General features: G+C 34.4%; 1 pseudogene; it reads right to left on the reverse strand.

The window, feature by feature from the left end:
- Nucleotides 1-2,273: 2,273 nt before the first annotated feature.
- Nucleotides 2,274-5,460, reverse strand: LOC106329742 (annotated as a pseudogene).
- Between the last annotated feature and the right edge of the window lie 634 nt (nucleotides 5,461-6,094).

Here is a 6,094-nt window from a genome sequence, read left to right on the forward strand (position 1 = left end):
GCGGGAAAATACGACTTTGCGATTTTGCAAGAAAATACGATTTTTTGGTATTGAGATTTAGCGTTTTGATGAAAAAAAAATCAATTTAGAGTTTTGGTGGAAATTTTAATTTTATGATTTTGGCAAAAATTATGATTAAATTTGGCTTATTAAAAAGTCAACATATAATAGTTTTATATATATGAAAAATTGGGTGTTAACAATTTTATATTTATATATGTGTGTGTATATGTGAATAATTGGAATAGATTTAGTTTATTAAAATTTAGTTATATATATGAAAAAAATAAAATTTGGTGTAGTAAAATTGATTTAGAAATTTAGTTTGATTATTTTTTGTTTATATATTTGATTTGAGTTTTTGTTTGTTATAAATTTTTATTGGTTTGGTTATGGATAACTCATTATCCATTACAATCCAAACCATTTTAACCCAATCCACTAAGTCCATTAACCCATTTAATCCATTAATCCATTTGTACTTAATTATTCTATCCATTGAGATCCATGGTTTTGATTGGTTTGGTTTGATCCATTAACTTTTACCCATTTTGACATCTCTATGTCAAAATAACGTTTCTTGCTTTCTGTGGGAAACCATAATGTGATATGATATCAATCTTTTGGTGAAGACGCAAAAAGAACAATATCACGAATAAAGCGGTAATGTCTGGATCATACTGATGAATATGTCAGAACTTCAGTGGTTCAGTCACTTTTGTAAAATCATGGTAATCCTCTAAATTTTAGATGTTAGATGTTTTTAATTAGATTAGCTAGTTACGACTTGGGACAAGTTTTTTTTGTTACTTTAAATTTCTTGTATTATAAAAGAACCACGTAAAATCTGTTATGATCTAAATTCCTTGTGTATATTATTTTCATCTGAGAAGAATACTTAATTGATAGCACAACAACATACGTTTTCAGCATTACACACGCCTCGGCCGGGCATTGGTATAAGCTTCATTCTCTTACAAAACGCAGTGCAGCCTCTTTCCCCTCCGCCTTCACAGGGAGCTACTGTGTAGCAATTATAATCACTCTCTACTCCAAAACCTATTGAAATAATAATCATTACACCGGTATATACACATGATCACAAAAATAATCAAGTTATCTGTAATATAGAAAAAATGGAAGTAAAGAGTTTAACAAGTCAGTACCAGAAGTTCTATCAGATGTTTTATGGCATCGTACAAAAGATATGACACAGAGGATGGTAAGAATAAATGCAACCAAAATTTTTTTGGTGATAGCCATTATATGATAGTGTCTTTCTTTTTGGTTACGATTTTTCTCTACTGAAGCTGATCAGATTTTATACATAAACATAATAAAATAATATCTTTTTTGGTCAAAGATTCAATGCACATACTCTTCCAATTTATTTCTTTAGATTTGTATCGTCAAACAAAATGTTGACAAAAAAAGATAGGTAAATAGACCATATTAGAACAATGTTAACGCATAGGGCGATTGGTTGTAACCGTAGATGTTCTAGGCAAACAAAATTTAGTATAAAGCTATATATGTGAACAAATCAATTTTTTTTTAAAAACAATACCTAGAGATCTTTATATCCAGAACAAAAAAAGTGATTTACAAAATTATAACAAAATAATTTACAACAAATAAATCTACGGTTTAAATTCTATTGCCAAAAATGTAAAGTTACAACTTATTCTAATCACCCCATAAACGTTGTCACGATGAACAATTTATTTCTTTATATTTCTATAGTCATTGTTGACATAAACGTGGTTATATCTTTTTATGGTTTATTCTTCCAATGGAGATAAACCTTGTTGACAGTCGTTAAATAATACATTTATAAAAAAAGATGACTAACAAAATTTAAATATGGATAGAAGCTCTCTTATTCTAGTGGTTTGAAAGGTTTATTAATGATTCTACACCAAATGATAAAGAAAAGAGTTACAAAAGATTTTCAGTTTGGTATGACGTATTTTCGAACAGAAATTTTATAGGACGATACTTAGTAGTTTAGTTCAGTCAGATATGAATTTTCATAAAGTGGTAGACTTGTGTCTGTAAAATCATCAATGTAATATTCCTCATCTCGTTTGTAATAGCATAATTAACTAAACGTTCAAAAAAATATGGAAAATTTTATAATCTATTATTGTATTGTTGTTTCTGTTAAAACATTCGCTTCTTTAAGAGAAACTAGCTTTAAACATGAGTGAAGAAATATAAGAACAACAATACAGATTTATTTATGATGACAATGGCGAGCTGATGATGCATCACTAGTAACTAACAGTATTAACAACAATGGGACTTCTGACATTATGTCTCCCATCAGACCAGATTAGATTTGCAGACGAAGGCAGTTTTGAACTGAGATCACTGCCTGTAACAGTTACCTTGAACGATTGCTTCTCGTTGACTGTCTTAAAAGACAGTACACTAGGCGTGACCATGATGGTGAGCTTAGATCCATGACCCGCGACTACCTTTGATGTGTATGTAGAGTTCGGTGTACCAACATTGGTGACTGTTCTGTTGAAACTGACCGTGAAGGAGTTATCAGATCCTGATAATCGAGCCGACATGGAAGGATAGTTTAGGTTTTTTTGTAAGGGTTTGTTTTCTTTTGAGCACGAGACTGTTTCACCAGAGATGATTTTAAGGGTATCTGACGTGTAGTTCAAGCTACAGAGAAAGGCAATGTGGTCTTCTTTGCCTAGTTCGTAGACAAGTCCAGGATCTAGAGCGGCTATTGGGTTGACATGTCCAGATCCATAAGCAAACTCGGTCGATGCAATGCCAGATTCCAGTAGCATTTACCGGGCAAGCTGCAAAGATTTGTAAACATACCATATAAGTAACAGCGTCGACAACGTTTACTTGTATGTAAAGAAGCGTTTACTTGTGTGTCAAGAAAGAACAGAAAATGGATAAAGTTTTTGCTTACCAGTTGTCATGATGGCAGATTGAATCATGGAAGGAGACCATTTAGGGTAAAACGATTTGACATAGGCAGCCACACCTGCAACATGCGGACAAGACATGGAAGTTCCGGAGAGAACAGTGTAATCCACATGTCTAGTATCTTGATCAGACAGTTCACCAACAGGTGAATATGCAGCGAGGATATCCACCCCCGGTGCTGTTATATCCGGCTGCAACTCATCAACCATTGTCTTGCAGAGTGGAGGAATAAACAGAATCATTGATAATAATGTTTCGTATATATATACCTTTAGAATATCAACAGCAATGGTGTTTGGACCACGAGAAGAGAAAGAACCAATAACAGGAGAAGTCTGATTAAAGATTGCTTCAGTTCTTAGAACAGTCGCTTGTGGAGAACTGAGAAAACAAAACAAAAGACATGTCAGGATAAAGATGAAAGAATCTTGGATCATAGAGAAGATGATTTGGTTACTCTGTGGACTCAATGTAAGACACGAGAGATTCATAGTCTTTTTCTGATAAACCGGAAGCAGGTAAAGGGTCAATAAATGCCACGTCAGGCTTATCGCTTTTGTAAATGATTGCAATAGCTCCTACTGATTCAACCGCCCCAACAGTATCCCGACTACTACACACTAGGACCTTTCCCTTCACAAGTGATTCTCTTAGACACTGTGGCTCACAAGACCTGAAAATAAATCACCTTAATCACATTATTAAAAAAAATAGGTCATCACAATCAAGTTAGGGTTTCTTGAGGAGGGTACTCTGCATATTCCGTGTTGCACACGGACGAAAGAGCAGACTTTCCGTACACCAATGGGTTCTTTTGTCCTTTCATATCGAAAGCATTCACCGCTTTCCCCTGTTAAGAATCGTCATTGATCATCAAAAGGGACAAATGATAGAACCGAGAGTGTTACGTGGTACTCACGACAAGTGTCTTGCCGTTTCCTAGAACAACTTGTGTGAAAAACCCACGGTTCGTGGTACTAGCTGCAGCCGTTAAAATCCATGGCGCTACAGCAGAGACTGTACTTTATTGCGGACCGCTGTTACCAGCCGCGGCAACAGTGAGAATACCTTTGGTCATAGCGTGAAAAGCCCCAATAGCGATGGGGTCGTCTACGAACTTGGACGCTCCAATATCACCGATGGAGATGGTGACTATATCCACACCGTCTGCTATAGCGTCGTCGAATGCAGACAAGAGAGCTTCCGTGCTACATCCTGCCAGGTTACAGACTTTGTAAGCGGCGATTCTAGAGGCTGGAACGCCTCCTCTTACGGTTCCGTTGCCGATTCCAAAGAAGCTTGTGTCCGCGACTGCGTTTCCAGCAGCAGTGGATGCTGTGTGTGTACCATGGCCTTCAGTGTCCCTAGCACCTTCGCTTGTGTAGTCTCCTGCCCCAATCAATTTACTGAAAAAAAGTTAATAAACCGATCAACAAACATTCACTTTTAAATTTGTAATCAAAAGATTATATGCCTTAAAAACAAATAATTATCATGCTGGTCTTCAAATTCTAATACATATGCTAATAAATATTTATAAAATGATTAAGCGCGTATGTGCGACAAAACACCTAATTAAAAAGAAATTAGCTTATGAGAATTACTTGTTGCATGTGAAATTTTGACCGCCAGAACAAACACCTTTCCATTTCTTAGGAGGAGGACCAAAGCCTTTGTCGGAAAAGCTTTGAGATTCTGGCGTGATCCCACTGTCGAGGACTCCGATAATGGTATCACTTTCCACGTTTAGGTTCCTCTTTGTGCTTTTGCCTTGCTTTAAACCCATGAAGTCCCAAGAGACAGTCGTTTGGAGTCGTAACTTCTTGTTCGGGAACACAGACACAACTCCTTTCATTTCTAAGGAAACATAGAAATGGTCTAGTTATTCAACCATACTTGGACCCAAAAAAAAACATTCCAATATAAATCTGTCTCAATCGAAGACACTCACCGCCTACTCGTTTAAGTTCCGACGTAGTGAGCCTGGCAGCGAACCCGTTGAAACTCCTCTTGTAACTTCTCACCAAACGGTCGATTGAACTACAGTTATATTATGACTTGTTAGACTCTTCATAACAATAAAATGATTATAACTAATCATGATTGTGTTAAAAAAAAACTAATCATGATTATAATATAATCAATTAATTATAGAGAAAACACACCTTTCTTCAGTGACCTCTTGAAGAATACTCATGTGATCGGACATTGGTGTGTAGTCCGCTCGTGAAGGAAGTGAACCCATGTAGACGATATACACCTTCTATTCATCGATAATCGATGTAATAATCATTCATCAACATTATGATCATGCATGTCTAGCATATGGAGAAACAAGATGATGATAACAATACCTGTCAAAAAAAAAAAAAAAAAAAAAAAAAAAAAAAAAAACAATACCTGTCTATCTTGAGGATCATCTGTGTCTGCTGAAACTGAACTCAAGAACAAGACGACGAGACAGGAGAGTAGGCAAGAGGAAGCTGCTCGTAATTTCCCCATTTTCTTCTAAAATGAATTGAAGGTTACTGCAATTTTCTTTCACTTTCTGTTGAGGTCAACATGAAAGATATATGTATATTTATAAATGAGAGACCATACATGCACCGTATCAAATTTAAAGAATCTAAATATTTTTTCTTTAATTATTATAAATAAAATCAGTTTTAGTATACTTGACTATAATTGTATCTCTGTATCAATTGAATTGTTATATCTGTATCAATTTAGGATATGAATCTAGAAGCTAAATTTAGCTGATAAGATATGGATCTATCAGCTAAAGTCTACACAATTAGATTCTTTCACAAAAAGTTACTCAATTAGAGAAGAAATCAAATTAAAACTCAACTAGACCCGCACGAATATTTGTTTAATAGAATAGACTAGACCCTGAGTGCGGATATGAATTTTCAGTTTTTAATTATTTATTTTATTAAATGATGTATTTGTAATATTCGTTCATATTATATTCATTAAGTAAATATTTTTTTTTTGCATCTTAAACTATCTATTTTTTTACGAATGTGTGATATCATATAAAAAAAATAAGAAAAATGAGTATAGAGTTAATTAGATAATTTTAAAAACAGAAATTTATCTATTTTTTTACGAATGTGTGATATCATATAAAAAA

Source organism: Brassica oleracea, chromosome C3 (assembly GCF_000695525.1).
Source record: "Brassica oleracea var. oleracea cultivar TO1000 chromosome C3, BOL, whole genome shotgun sequence".
NCBI classification, from domain to species: Eukaryota; Viridiplantae; Streptophyta; class Magnoliopsida; order Brassicales; family Brassicaceae; genus Brassica; species Brassica oleracea.